Here is a 16,103-nt window from a genome sequence, read left to right as displayed (position 1 = left end):
GGAGGCAAGGATTTTGGGGCTTCATCTGACATACTTTGGACATGTTGTAAGGAGGGACAGGTCCTTGGAGAGGGACATCTTGCTCGGGAGGGTGGAGGGATGGCGTAGGAGGTGAAGACCCTCTATGAGGTGGTTTGATTCAGTGACTGGAGTAATTGGGATGGTTGTGTCAGAGGCAGTGCAATTGGCACAGGATAGAGCAGGGTTTAGGGCTGTTGTACATAGGGTCACTATGAGTTGCAAGTGACTCGACAGCACATAACAACAACAACAACAACAACAACAACAGTAATAATCTAACTATTAAGAATATTACCTAATATTCTTAATAAAGTTAAAATTCCCCATTAGGGAAATTGAATCATATGATTACCTATTTCCCTTCTGCTCTAAAAACAATACTTAGCAAACATTTCTAGAATTCTAATATGGCTATCTGGTAAAGCTAGTTCCAAAAGAGTTAAAAGATGAGTTCTCACCAGGATACTGAGCCGTCAAACCTCAATAGGTGGCCACATTGAAAAAGAGGACATGCTTGCCCGCATACTGCTTGAACTGGATATATTCTTCACCATTGAGGGTGAGGGCTCCATATTCAAAGATGGTGCCTGTCACCCCTTTGTAGCAGTCCACCTGAAATGTAATAAAAATAATCACAAGGATGCAATGATTAAAATATTAGTCTCCAACATCTGTAAACTTTTTCAAAACACTCAAAAGATCTTACATATAACTTAGTCCACAGGGAGTTGCACTTCTAACACAAAGGCGGCATATTTCTGCAAGTTCAAATCCAAGGTGGCTCCATGAGAGAAAGATGGGGCAATTTTCTGTCCTGTGATTTACAATCTCTAAAAACCCAGTGGAGGGTCTGTTATGAGTTGGTTCCTACTCAATGACAATGGGTTTACATTTCAAGTAATATTTATAGCAAAGGCTCACACCACAACTAGAATTTATATCTTTTGACATTACATGTGAATGAACACACGTTTAATAAATTTTCTTCTTATATTTGGGGAGGATTAATATAACTCACTTCTATTCTGACATTGTACTTTAGCCTTAGCTTTATTCCTAGCTCCAGTTATCCACTCTTTTTTTTTAAAAGTATTCTTAATAGACTTTTGCAGTTTCTCATAATAGAAAAAAGTTCTACATCAATTTCTACTTTATGGCTCTTAAATTCTCATGTTTTATCCAAAGTTAGAACCATAATATTCTCTTCTTTGGGATCACAGTAAAGAGTCTTCTGGAATTTTGCCAATGGGATGCTCATCATTACCAAATCCCTCTTCTCCTCTCTATATGTGGAGAAATAATTTAAGCTGCTTTTGAATTGTTGTTGTTATTGTTGTTGATTGTCATCGAGTCGAAGTCAACTCATAGAGACACTATAAACAAAAGACCTAATACCTTTCCATAGCTATGGTTGTTTCTCCAAGTTCATAGAGTTTCCAGAGGCATGTGGTTTATGAAGTGGATGCCACTCCTGCTTCCAAACCTGTTTTACAGCTGGAGCTCCACCAAACACTGTCCACGTTGGGAAACCATTTTGACATTTGACACCCCAATGACACAAGGTTCAGCATCACAGCAAACCCAGATTACTTCATACAACACATTGACAAAGAGTTATGTGCAAAGTGGAAGAATGTTCCTCCAGATATAACAGCACTAGTCTCATTTAGCAGTGGTTAAGTGTTGTAGAGTCAAATATGACTTCAGTGCTTTTGAATTAAGGATTATAAATTATAAAGCATAGGAAAGACATACAGTAGACATACCAAGGCAGGCAGGGTTTAGAACCAAAGACCAAGATCTTATAGTGAGATGTAGAGTTTTAGAGTGATAGAAATTGGGTTACATGGGATCTTGCCTATCAGGTTCTTCCTCCAGGCAATGATAGGATCTTTTATAAGTGAACTTTGATCATGACAGTTGGACAGGTAGTATTTTATTATCTACCAAGTATGGAACGCTTCACGAATTTGCGTGTCATCCTTGCGCAGGGGCCATGCTAATCTTCTCTGTATCGTTCCAATTTTATTGGGATGGGAGTGTCAGAGACAGTGCGATTGGCACAGGACAGAGTGGAGTTTAGGGCTGTCGTACATAGGGTCGCTATGAGTCGCAAGCGACTCGATGGCACATAACAACAACAACAACAACCAAGTATATCATGGACTGCTAAGAAAACAGTTTCATCCTAGAGAGGGTTAAACCAGGACACTCCTTGGAGGCAAGGATTCTGAGGCTTCATCTGACATACTTTGGACATATTGCAAGGAGGGACCAGTCCCTGGAGAGACATGCCATGCTTGGGAGGGTTGGAGGGACAGCGCAGGAGAGGAAGACCCTCTATGAGGTGGACTGATTCAGTGACTGGGGTAATCTGAGTGGGTGTATCAGAGACAATGATGTTGGCATAAGACAGAGCAGGGTTTAGGGCTGTTGTACATAGGGTCACTATGAGTCACAGGTGATTCGACAGCACATAACAACAACAAAAACAACAACCACCACCGCCACCGCCAAGTCTATAAATTCTGACATCAGGACTCCCTGGGCAATAGCTGTCCTTCACTACCTTGGAGAGAAGGCATCCTCCCTTACAGCAAGCCCGTTTCTTAAGGGCATAAACATCTGTGCAAAGCATAGTAGTCCATATACTTGGGAGCACTAGTGTAAGTAATCTCCAATCCTTGATTGTCATCAATGTGACTGCATTGAGAGTTGTCAGTCCCCTATTTCTATTGAATGCCATCAGTATGACTGCCATGTTTTTATGCCAACTTTGCTCGGTGTAAAACAATTTCTAGCAATTGCCTTTCTTGCTCTTGCAAGAGAAAGTCACATGGAAATCACTGTGACCCGGAATACAAAGTGCTGGGGAAATTGCAGATTTAAAGAGTTCAATCCTTCCTAATTCCTCAATTCGGCTTCAGTTTGCCTGGTTCTGTTTGAAGAGGTCAAGATAACCTAAAACACAGCTTTTCATAAAATGATCTTCTACATCCAGAACTATATTCAATCAGGCAACTGTGACTAAAATGGACCTGGAAATTCACTTCAGAAGTGTTGTTTTTTATTGTTTTCATTTCAGAGAGAGTAACATTACTATAGCTACCAGCTGTGGATTTTACATGCATCATCTTACTTTCCAGGTGAAGCTAGTAGCAGAGGTACTCACAATAGAGTTTGAGGACTAACATCAAGAAACAATGTCAGAATGTCTTGGATTCTACTTCAGAGCAGCTGAATCAGAATCTACGAGGGTAGCAAGCTGTCTAAACAGCACATACACAAGGTAAACTCTGAGATGCTGAAATTGTGAAATGTTGTTCTTCATATTTTATAGATAAGAATGAGAAATCAATAAGTCGTTAGACTAAAGGGCACAGAGAACCTCAAATTTGCAGATGAATTTGTTTGGTTTTAAAGTTGACACTTGTTTCAAATCATCTCCTTCAGCCCCAGTTGCCAACTTCACTTCACAAACCCACAGGTACATTGCAAGGATGACTGACATCAGGATAGAAGTTTTATAAAGGGTTTCAGATAATATGGGACAGAGCCAAGACAAGAGAGCACATTCTCTTCCTCTGCTTAATCACCATAAACTTTTTAATTATTCAGTATTGACTGTGGTCATAACATGTATTTTACAGTTTCGGAGGGAAAAAAAAAAACAACACAAAAAACACCAACCAAACACAAAAAAAACTCCCACCAACCCTCTTCCTTCTCTGTCCCTGAAATTTGTCAGAGCACATTCCCAGCTTCTCCCCCTTGCCAGTTTCTGTCTGAGAAACCTGTCACAAAGGGTAGGCCAACCCCCTTCTAAGCCCATTTCTTTATCGCCTCTATTTTCTGTGACCCATATAACTGTCCCCTAGATAACTTTTGAGATCTACTTGTGGAAGAACTGACTCTGGGCTATCAAGTGGGCCCCAAGGGGAAATGGGGAGTGCAGCTTTGTCCTCTGTCCATACAGGAACCCCAGGCACACTCGGAAAAGAGAGGTCCACTTAGGAGACAGTCGTTTAAGGGTCAAGGGTAGGGGACGCAGATCTCCATCTTGGAGGAGATAAGGAAGGAAGAATTCCTGGCACTACTAGCTGCAAAGCTGGTCATCAGGTGTTGAGTGGACCTGCTTAGTCCTCAGTGAGCCGACTCACCTTCTGATTCGAGCTCGGCTGGAAGAAGCCCGCTAGGAAGAGCAGCGGAAGGTAGGAAGCCCAGGACTGTCCGGCCATGGCTCGTACTAGGAGTCCCTAGCCAGAACGAGGCCTGGTTAAATCTCTGGCCCTTTTGAGTCCTTCGCAGGTACCTTTTTAAAAAAATGCATTGTCCAATCGCAGAGCAGCATTGGATCCCCACCCTCCCCAGGATTTCCTGACACCCTACCTTCCTCCCTGCTCCAGGGCCCTGCCCCTGGGCATTAGGGAGGTGGGATCTACAAGTATTCTGGAGGCTTCACTTTTTAAAAATATCTGAGATATTGGTCATGTCTTCTCGAGGTGAGTAGCTTTCCCAAGTGCTGGCTTCGCCTCCTGGAAGTGAAGTTATTGCCAGATAGTTTGGGTTTAGCTATTCCAGTGAACGTCGTGGAACTTTTATTACAGCTTCGAGTCCACTATGAATCATAGCAGCCCTGTGAAAAACAGATCGGAGCCCTGCCCCATCTAGCACCATCCTATGATCCCCACCATGCTCGAGTCCATTATTACGATTACTGTGTCAACTCATCTCGTTGATGGTTTGCCTTTTTCACTGACCCTCTACAATTGAGAATGAACAAGTGTTTATAGTATCTCTCTATTATAAGAGGCCTCGGAGAAAAGTGATACTGAGTAAAAATTATTTGCAATATAAAGAAAGACAAAATATTAATACGGTTATTATTTTAAAAAGAATTCACATTGCCATCGAGTAGATTCAGACTCGTAGCAACCTTAAAGGACAGAAAAGAACTACTCCACAGAGGTCCCTAAGGAGCCCTGGTGGCAGTGCTTAACATGTTGGCTACTAACTGAAAGCTTGGCAGTTTGAATACACCGTCTGCTCTAAGGGAAGATGATGGTTGTCTCCTCCAATAAAAACTTACAGCCTCAGGAAACCTGATGGAGGATTGGAGTTGCAAGTGACTCTAGGACTGTGAGGTTAGCATTTCCAAGACTGTCATCTTTATTGAAACAGACTGCTATAGTTTTCTCCCACAGAATGACTGCTGGAAAGGCTGGCTTGTCCGTTAGCAGCCCACCTAGCTCTCTAATCACTGCACCCAGGTCAACCTGCTTACTATAATAGTACTATTTAAAAACCTAGAAGGAAAAAAAAATGGACCTACATGAACACTTCATCTGAAGAAATGAGAATGAGCAAACTAAAGAAGAGACATTTTCTCCCCAGTAAGTAGCCCCCCCCCCCGTTTTTTTAAGCTCAAAGAAAAGTTACTATTTATTTCTTTGGAACTTTGAACAAAGGTTATGCTTAAGAAGGTCACTATCCATATCTACTTCTTGTTGTATGCAACAGAGATTGTCCAGCTTTCTCCGGCAGAGTGGCTAGAGGATTTGAACTGCCTGCCTTTGGATTGGCAGCACAACTCCTTACAGTGAAGCTGCCAGAACTCCCATATTTACTTAGTAGTTGTTTTTGTGTACTTCCAGTCAAGATCCATTTGATATAAACAATGCTATTCTTCACTCTATGGCCTCTTTTGAATTCAGCTTGAATTTCTGGCAGTTTCCTGTCAATATATTGCTCTATATATTGTTGTATATTTGATCAGGGTTTGAGATAGTAAGAGCTCTTTTAAAAACTGAAATGTTTCAGATGGAAATCTTTTCCTCTCTGCCTTATCTCCTGATTACAATCTTTATTGGTTTACACTGGACAGAACAACAACCAAAAAAGCTATTTTATTTCCATAGATAAGGAAATAAAAATTCAAGAACAAATGATAATTGGCCAAGGTTAAAAACCAATGCCTTTCATTTCAAATTTAGTTGTTTCTACTTCAGTAGCATCATGCTTGGTAATGCAAAGGGTCAGCTGAAAAGATGAACACTCTCAACAAGATGAACTGTACTAGGTGCAAAAAGGTGTTCAAATATATGTAGTATTAAGAAGAAGAAACAGGCTGGGGAAGAGTTTGTTCTGTTATAAATTAGGTTACATGAACCAATCAAAGTTGAAAACCCACTGGAGGGTCATTTATGAGTGATTTCTGACTCCATGGCATATACAACAACATGAGTAAAAAACGGATTCAGCAGCACCTAATAATAGTAACAATAGCATGCATTATCTTTTACCCTCGATAAGAAAACTTTCTTCTTTTTTGTTCTCTTGCTTTGAATATTGCAAATAAAATGACCTTAAATATACTTTTAATATCTCTAACAATTTTCATGATGATAAATGTCTTGTGTAAGGACATAGAGCATCTCAGGATTGAGCTGGAGGAAGTCTCTTGAGCTGATATTTTTCTTTCCATCCACACTGTTCTCTTCTAAAAAGGAGGCTCTTATTCAGAGATAGAAATGGCTATCTCTCAAGTAATTATAAAATTAATCGTTCAGCGAATTCATGTACCTACCTTCTCACCATGAGAATACCATGGACTGCTAGGAAAACAGATTTGTCCTGGAGAGGGTTAAACCGGGTGGGTCCTTGGAGGCAAGGATTCTGAGGCTCCGTCTAACTTACTTTGGACATGTTGTGAGGAGAGACCAGTCCTTAGAGAGGGACATCATGCTTGGGAGGGTGGAGGGACGGTGCAGGAGAGGAAGGCCCTCTATGAGGTGGATTGATTCAGTGACTGGGATAATTGGGATGGGAGTGTCAGAGACAGTGCGATTGGCACAGGACAGAGCGGAGTTTAGGGCTGTTGTACATAGGGTCGCTATGAGTCGCAGGCGACTCGATGGCACATAACAACAACAACAACAACAACAACAACAACAACACCTTCTGACCAATGAGCCTTTGCCACATCAACCAAATGTTGGACTGCCAATCAAAAGAACAGGTTTAAATCCACCTGTCACTCAGCAGAAGATAGACAGTTACCTCTGATAAAGATGCACAACTTTGAAATCAGAAGGGCATCATGAGTCTTAATTTACCAATGACAGTTGATGTGAGTAGTACCTACTGTTGTTGAGTGGGGAACCAACTCATGGTGGACCCTCCAGTGGGTTCTCTGAAGCTGTAAATCTTAGGAGATGAGATCGTCCATCCTTGTCCCACAGCACCACTGTTGGATATGAACCAAGAGAGGCTCAGCTTTTGGGATCTCAGCCTATCACCATGTGGAACACATTACTAGTGCACACTATGGTGTTTAAAAGATGAAAATATATATCCATGTCCTCAGGGAGTAAAAAAAGAATTGTCAAATGAGAATCAAGCCTCATAGTTTTTAAAGGAAAGTTATGCATAAAATAAGAAATTAAGAAGAAAATTCAAGAGAAAAATTCCAAAATGTTGAAAACTCAAAGAAAATATTTATTATTTTAATGTTTAATTGGACTAAGGATTTGATGGATGAACTACATCCTTTAAGTGGTTTATTTTAATGGATCATTGGCATGCATGGCTCAGCTTTATAATTACATTATGAGCTGTGATTCGCAACCAAAGCGAACAAAGTGACGTTTTCTGAGCATGAGCTGCCTCTTATAATGAGTTTACTTAGCTGTGAAAATATTGACAATTTGTTTTGTTAGGTGCTGTCAAGTATGACTCATGGCGATCCTATGAACAACAGATCTGAACCCTGTCCTAGTCTATGCCATCATCATCATCTCTGACTCACTTGACTCATTACTGCAGTCAGAGTCAATCCATCTCATTGAGGATCTCCCTCTCCTTCACTGATGATGTCTTTCCAAGGATTAGCCTTTCCAAGCAACATGCCCAAAGTATGTGAGACAGCTTCGCCATCCTTGCCTCCAGGGAACACTTTGGCTGCTCTTCTCCCAAGACATAATTGTTCGTTCTTTTGGCAGTCAGGAGGATATCCAGTGCTCTCTGAAACACCACAACCCAAAGGCATAAATTCTTTTGTAATCCTTGTTTATTGTCCAACTCTCAGACACATAAGAAGTAATTGAAAAGACTATGGCCTAAATCAGGCACATCTGTGTCTTAAAACTGACATCATTGCTTTTCAGTAATTTAAAAAGGTCCTCGATAACAGAATTTACCAGTGCAAAAATCTCCTGATATCCTGACTGCTAGTACCAAGGATGTTGATTGTCGACCCAAGTAATGTGAAATAATTGACAATTTCAATCTTTTCTTTATCTACCATGCTTAGCAGTCCAGTGGTGAGGACTTTTGTCTTCTTGATATTAAAATACAATTCATATTGAAGGCTGTAGTCTTTGATCTTCTACAGTGTTTCAAATCTTCCTCACTTTCTGTAAGCAAGGTTGTGTTACCTACATAATGCAGGTTGTGGATGAGTCATCCTCCAATCCTATTGCCATGTTTTTTTTTCATAGAGTGAAGCTTCTTGAGTGATCTGTTCAGCATATAGATTGAATAGGTATGGAGAAAAGATAAAGTCGTGAAATGTGCTTTTTCTGGTTTTAAACCATGCAGTGTTTCCTTGCTCTGGTCCAACAGTAAGTTTGTTGTCTAGGTATAGGTTTCATATAAGCATAATTAAATGTTCTGTGATTCCCATTCTCCTCAATGTTAACCATACTTTATTATGATCCACACAGTCAAATGCTTTTGCATAGTCAATATAACACAAATAGACGTTCTTCTGATATTCTCTGCTTTTAGCCAGGATTAATTAGCAATGATATTCCTGGTGCTGTAGCCTTTTCTAAATAGAGCTTCAACTTCTGGCACTTCTCATGTACTGCTTCAGCCATTTTTTGTTAATCTTCAGCAATATTTTGCTTGCATGTGATATTAGCGATATTATTCAATAATTTCCAATTAGTTGGATTGCCCTTCTTGGGAATAGGAACAGATATGAATCTCTTAAAATCAGTTCGCCAAGCAGCTGTCCTCAAAATTTCCTGGCATAGGCTTGTGACCACACACAGTGCTGTGCCTGTTATTTGAAACATGTTAATTGGGATTCCACAAATTCTTGGGGCCTTTTTTGGCCAATGCCTTCAGTGTAGCTTCAACTTCTTTCTTCAGTATGATTGCTCTTTCTCATATGGTACTTAGTGAAATTTTTAAATATCAGTCACTTATTTTTGGTACAGTGATTTTGTGTATTTCTTCCATCTTCTTTTGATTTTCCTGGATTGTTTAAGATTTTGTCCATTGCATCTCTTAAGGCTTAAATTTTCCAGTTCCTTCAACTAGAGAAATGCCAAGTGAGTTCTTCCCTTTCTATTTTCAGCTCCAGTTCTTTGCACATTCTTTTGAAATACTTTCCTTTGACTTCTAGAACTGCTGTTTGAAAACTTCTGTTTATCCCCCTTGCTTTTGGCATTTCATCCCTTTATTTTAGCCTCTCAATGCTCTAGCACAATTTTCAGAGTCTCTTCTGACATCCATTTTGGCCTTCCCCCCTCTTCTGTCTTTATAAAGACCTTTTGCTCTCTTCTTGGAGGATAGCTTTTATTTTTATATTGACAACAGTCCAAGGAAATTGTAAAACCCCATGTGGGAAACAAGTACATTATAAAGGGAAAAAAAAGTCTGTTTGTAGAAGGTGGACCTGAAGAGCTACAGAGACATGATAGAATCACATGGCTGAAAGGGACTTTAGAGATTTTCTAACTTAATTTCTAGACATTACAAAGGTTTTCTTAGCTTCTGTTTATGACCCTTGGTTAATAAAAGGAATGTTTTTGTTATATGTCATGAGAACAAATAGGTCTGTCTTGGAGAAAGTGAAACAAGGGTGCCCCTTGGAGCCAAAGATGTTGAAAATTTGTCTCACACACTTTGGACATGTTTCCAAGTCAGTCCTTGGAAAAAACTATCATGCTGGAAAGGGTGAGATAAAAGGAATAGCGGGAGGAAGACAGAGGTACTGAAATTTGGACCTTCCACGCAGCAAGAACTGGGAGCTTATGGGACCAGGAAGCCTTTACAAAGGAAAACTACCACCCCTTTTACACACACACACACACACACACACACACAAACACACACACAGTGAGAGAGAGAGCACGCTTGAGGGCCTGTAAATTATAAGATAAGCTTGTCAAAGAAAGAGGAGAGCTTTGAAGATGGAAGTAAGATCACAATAACCGAATTCTTTGTGCCTTTGGATTTCAGTGTAGGGGATTCTTTATCACACAACAAATACTAAACCCAGATGATAATTTAGTAGTTTTTCATTTCCCAGAGGCCCCTAGGGCTAAAGAGCCACAAAGAACTCTATGGGGAAAGAGAAGACCCAATTATATACTTCTCTAGAGGCATCAAAGAGTAAGTAATACAGTTTTATATATTATTAGTTTTATATATATTCATATCAAACAACTGAAGCACTGACTGATCCCACGGAGCTTGCTCTTTAAGACATTCTCATATTCCACACTAATTCTTATCCTTCATTGTTAATTCCTTTCTAAGCCCACTTGTGATTTCTTGGCCTCCACTATGCTTTATCATAGCAAACTTATAAGACAGAGTTATAGTTGTTGTTGTTGTTGTTAGGTGTTATTGAGTTAGCTATGACTCATAGTGACCCTAGGAACAACAGGTAGTAACCCTGCCCTTTCCTTAGTCATTCCCACCATCTCTGATACGCACCAGCCAGTTATAGTTCCTGTGCTGATCCTGCTTGTTGAAAATCTTCTTCTCCTTCTCTAACTTTCCACCCTTCCCAGCATGATATATTTTTCCAAGGACTGGCTCTTTTGACAATATGCCTAAATTAATTAAGATGAAGTTTCACTATCTTTGCCTCTAGCACCTTGGTTGCACTTCCTTCAAGGTAGACTTATTTGTTCTCTTGGCAGTCCATGGGATATTCAGTACTCTTCCTGACACCACAATTCAAAGGCATCAATTCTTCATCATCTATTCACTGTCCAACTTTCAGATGCAAAAGAAACAATTGCGGGGAAAAAAAACCCAAACAACAACACCCCCCACAGAAACAAACATGGTTTGATTCAGGTGTATTTTAAGTCTTTCAACTGGCATTCTTGTTCTTTAGAACTTTGGAGAGGTCCTTAACAGCAGACTTTGCCAATGCAACATATCTTTTAATTTCTGAATTACTATTACCATTTGTAGATCCAAATAAAATAAAATCATTGACAATTTCAATCTTTTCTTCATCTATTATGATGTTACCTATTGCTCCAGGGAGACAATTTTGTTATCTTGATGTTGAGATGTAATCCATATTGCAGGCTGTCATCTTTGTTCTTCCACAGCAAATATTTCAAGTCTTCTTCTCTTCCTGCAGGCAAGATTGGGTCATCGGTATAAAGCAGATTGTTGCCGAGCCTTCCTCCAATCCTAGTGCCACATTCTTCTTTAGAATCCACCCTTTTGAATGATGTGCTCAGCACATCAGATTAAATAAGTATGGAGAAACCCTGACACATGCTTTTCCTGATTTTAACCCATGCAGTGCTCTCTTGTTCTGTTTGGACAACTGTTTCTTCTTGTTCTATATATATAGGTTCCACATAGGCACAATTATGTGTTCTGGGATTCCCATTCTTCTTAATGTTAGTCATAATTTGTTATGATCCACATAATCAATAAAACACATGTAAACATCTTTCTTGTATTCCTACTTTCAGCTAAGATCCATCTGACAATAACAATTGTATTTCTTGTGCCATGGCCTCTTCTGAATCAAGCTTGGATTTCTGACAGTTCTCTGTCAATATACTGTTCTAGCCATTTAAAAATAATCGCCAGCAAGATTTTACTTGTAATGTAATATTAATGATCTTATTTAATATAATAGAGCTCTGTAATAAGGTCTTCAAATATTTGCAGGAGCAGCCAGTATCAACTTTATCCTGTGGAACAATTGGTGGGTTCAAAGAGTGCAACTTTCAGTTTGTAGTCTAACGCTTAACCCATTGCACCCAGAAATAGCTACAATGAAGGAGAGGAAGACCCTCAGCCAGGTGGATTGACATAGTGACTACAGCCATAGGCTTGAATGTGTCAGTGATTGTGAGGATAGTACATGATTGGACAAGGTTCAGATATGTTGTTAATTAGGGTCTCTATGACTCGATGCACCTAATAAAAACAACACGTGGGTTGTTGGTTTTGGTGGTTTTTGTTTTGTTTTTGTTTTTGGGGGTTTTTTTTATGTAAGTTATGCCGTTTCATGTGTCTACCAGAGGCCGATTAGGTAAGAGAGAATTTTTTTTTTTTATTTTGTGTGTGTACCATCAAATTGGAGAAGAGTATTGAATGTACCATGGACTGCCAAGAAAACAAACAGATTCATCCTAGAGAAGGTTAAACCAGGCTGCTCCTTGGAGGCAAGGATTCTGGGGCTTCGTCTGACATACTTTGGACATGTAAGGAGAGACAGGTCTTTAGAGAGGGACATCATGCTGGGTAGAGTAGAGGGACAGCACAGGAGGGGAAGACCCTCTATGAGGTGGATTGATTCAGTGACTGGGGTAATCGGGATGGGTGTGTCAGAGGCAATGAGATTGGCACAGGATAGAGCACGGTTTAGGGCTGTTGTACATAGGGTCGCTATGAGTCGCAAATGACTCGACGGCACATAACAACAACATCAACAACTGTCAAATTGGATCTGACTGGTACAGGAGGAGATTGCCCCCTCTTCTCCGGCAGAGCATCTGGTGGATTCGAACCACATATCTCTGGTATTGCAGTGAAGCTTCTTGCCAGTAGGCCACCAGAGCTCCCCAAGAGATAATTTTTTATCCTTGCTGTTTGATGTGCAATTCGTGAGCCACCAAGACTAGTACTACCTGTGAGACTCTTGGAACTGCCAAATCATAGGACTCACATGAAAACCATTAAGTTAGAGATTATTTTTTAAACAAGCTGTTGTTGCTGTTATGTGCTGTTGAGTTGCCTACAACCCATAGTTACCCTATATACAGCTCTGAACCCTGCCCTGTCCTGAGCCAGTCTCACTGAGTTCAACACAACTAATTTCATTCATTTCTCCATTTATCATGTCAATCTATCCCATTCTGGGTCTTCCCTTGGCTGTCCCTCTAACCTTCCAAACAAGATGTCCTTCTCCAAGAACTAGTTCCTCCTGGCTACCTGCCCAAAGTGTGTGAAACAGAACTTCAAAATCCTTTCCTCTAAGGAGAAACTCAGTTTCAACCTTTCCAGGATAGACCTACCTATTTGTTCTCCTGGTGGTCCATAGTATATTCAATACTCTTCTCCAGCACCACAACTCAAAGGCATCAATTCTTCTTCTGTCATCCCTACTCAAGCTAGTCATGTGATTTATTGCCTTACCAAAGTTCAAATAGCTTTGTTCTAAAAAGAGGGGAGGAAAACAAAAACAAAAAAACCCCTTTGCTATCAAGTAGTGACCCTATAAGACAGAGTAGAACTGCCACATAGGGTTTCCAAGGCTGTAAATCTTTGCACAAGTAGACTGACTGCCACAGCTTTCTCCTGCAAAGCAGCAGGTGGGTTTGCTGACTTCAACTAGGAGGCAAATGCTTAACTATTACACCACTAAGGCTCCTCTTGGCATTGCCCTGACGACTGTCTATCTTTTGTCTTGTGCCCTCAAACTTTCCTCACTCAGCCAAGGGAATACTGTCTGTTTAATTACTAAGTTCAGCTGTGTGACTCAAAAACTTTGCCAAGCAGTGTGTCCCCTGACCCCTGCAGAAGGGCTCACTAATGCAAGAGAAGCAGGAATGAAAGATGCACAGAGAGTGGAAAGTTTTCAGGGAGAGAGCTCTAGACTGAGTCATGAACTACCCTGAGCTTGAGTTTCCATCTCTGTAAATAATGGTCATTGTTTCTGATTCATTTGCTCCAATAACCTATTGTGAAGTACTTTAAGATGACCAGGAAGTTACTGAAAAGTATTTGGATTGGCAAAGAGGAGCAGAGTTGGTTTCCCTGGCTACCTTCCTCTCTCATTCTTTTCCCATTTGGCTTTTCACTGTCTGCTCAGCTTAACAGGACTCTTTGTTAATTGAAATGATAAATTTTCCTTTCTACCTGCCCTGCCCCTTCCAGGTTCACTTAAAAGATCTTCTCTGCCTTCTGGAATTGAAGACCTGATGAGGTTTAGCTCTTGTAAACTCTCTTACAAGACTGAAGCTTTTCATATCTCGGATTTCTGAGTTCTTTTCAATGGCCTCTAATCTAGGGCCTAATCAGCGATACTTGATCTAGCCACACAGGGCCCCAAGGCATTTTGGGCGGTCAAGCAGAAGACTTCCCTCCCTTTGTGGTTACAGACTTGCACACATTCCCAAGCCCTCTGCCCTCTACTTATTCTTGATTTTTCAAAAAATGGTTGAACTCTCTGAAACTACAAAGACCATTGAATTCATTGCCCCCACTACCACCAACTACCTCTTTGATTCTGAAGTTATTGATTTTGTACTTCATTTCCTCCTTTATAAAATCAGAGTAATAACAGTATCTATATTCTTTCTCTTTACCTGTTTAATCTGTATGCTGAGCAAATGGTTCAAGAAGCTGGACTTTATGAAAAAGAATGTGACGTCAAGATGGGAGACTCATCAACAACTTGCATTGTACAGATGACACAACCTTGCTCCATACTCTTTACTGCAATAGTTCGAAGACTACATTCATCAATATGGATTACATTTCAGTATCAGGAAAATAAAAATCTTCACCACTGGGGCAATAGGAAGCATCATGATAGATGAAGAAAGGATGAAGGATGTCAATGCTTTCATCTTTCTTGAATCCACAATCAACACCCTTGGTACTAAGAACCTAGAAATCAGAAGATGTGTTGCATTGGGGAAATCTGCCTTACCACTCTAAAGTGCTAAGGAAAAATTATGTCAGTTTAAAGACTAAGTAAGATACATCTGATTAAAGTAATGATCTTTTCAATTACTTGCTAAAAGATAGCCAATGAGTTAGGATGACAGGAGAAGAATCAATGTCTTTGAACTGTGGTATTAAAAGACCAAAAGAACAAGCAAGTGCAATCTGGGTGCTCCTTAGAGGAGAGAATAGTGAAGTTTTGTCTCACATGCTTTGGGCATGTTTTAGGAGGGGCCAGTCCTTTGAAAAGGACATCATGCTTGGAAAGGTGGAGGATCAGGAAGAGAGAGAGAGAGACTCTCAAGGAGATGAATTGATACAGTGACTGTAACAAAGGACTCACCTGTATCAGAGATGATGATGGCCTAGAATAGAGCATGGTTCAGATCTGGTGTCCACACAGTGACTGTGACTCATAGTCGACTTGATGGCCCCTAATAACGTTGACAGGGGAGTTCTGGTGGTAAGAAGGCTGCATTGCAAAACCAAAGACATTGTGAACAAAAATCTATCAGCTGCTTTATAGGAGAAGGATAAGCAACTCCTCTTGTGCGATTTATTGTCTCTGTAAACCTGTGGGAGTGTCACCTATAGATTAGTTCTGACTCAATAGCACATAACACACAACATAACAGCCTCTTTTTTTTCAAATTAATAGAATTTTATCACAAGAATCAGATATGCTTTTCTACGAAGATGGCGCTGAAAGCAAAGAAGGAAGACCCTGCCCTGCCCCCCAAAAAGGCATTAAAAGCCAAGAAAGCAGTCCTGAAGGGCATCTACAGCAAAAAAAAAAAAAAAAAAAAGTAGAAGATCTGCATGTCACCCACCTTCCAGTGGCCTAAGATGCTGAGACTCTGAAGGCAGCCCAAATACCCCCGGAAGAACGTCCCCAGGAGAAATAAGCTTGACCGCTTTGCCATCATCAAGTTTCCTTTGACCACTGAGTCAGCCATGAAAAAGACAGAAGATAACAACACACTAGTGTTCATTGTGGATGTCAAGGCCAAAAAGCACCAAATTAAATAAGCTGTAAAGAAGCTCTATGACATTGATGTGGCTAAGGTCAACACTTTAATTAGGTCTGATGGAGAAAAGGCCTTTAAACAAGCTGTTGTTGCTATTATGTGCTGTCG

At 40.3% G+C, this 16,103-nt stretch overlaps 1 pseudogene; it reads right to left on the bottom strand.

The window, feature by feature from the left end:
• Window positions 1–4,259, bottom strand: part of LOC102855913 — a 13,662-nt pseudogene extending 9,403 nt beyond the window's left edge.
• Window positions 4,260–16,103: the final 11,844 nt, after the last annotated feature.

Source organism: Elephantulus edwardii, unplaced genomic scaffold (genome assembly GCF_000299155.1).
Source record: "Elephantulus edwardii isolate Elephantulus edwardi_28Jun2011 unplaced genomic scaffold, EleEdw1.0 scaffold00433, whole genome shotgun sequence".
Taxonomy (NCBI): domain Eukaryota; kingdom Metazoa; phylum Chordata; class Mammalia; order Macroscelidea; family Macroscelididae; genus Elephantulus; species Elephantulus edwardii.
This window is presented reverse-complemented; position numbering and strand designations above follow the sequence as displayed.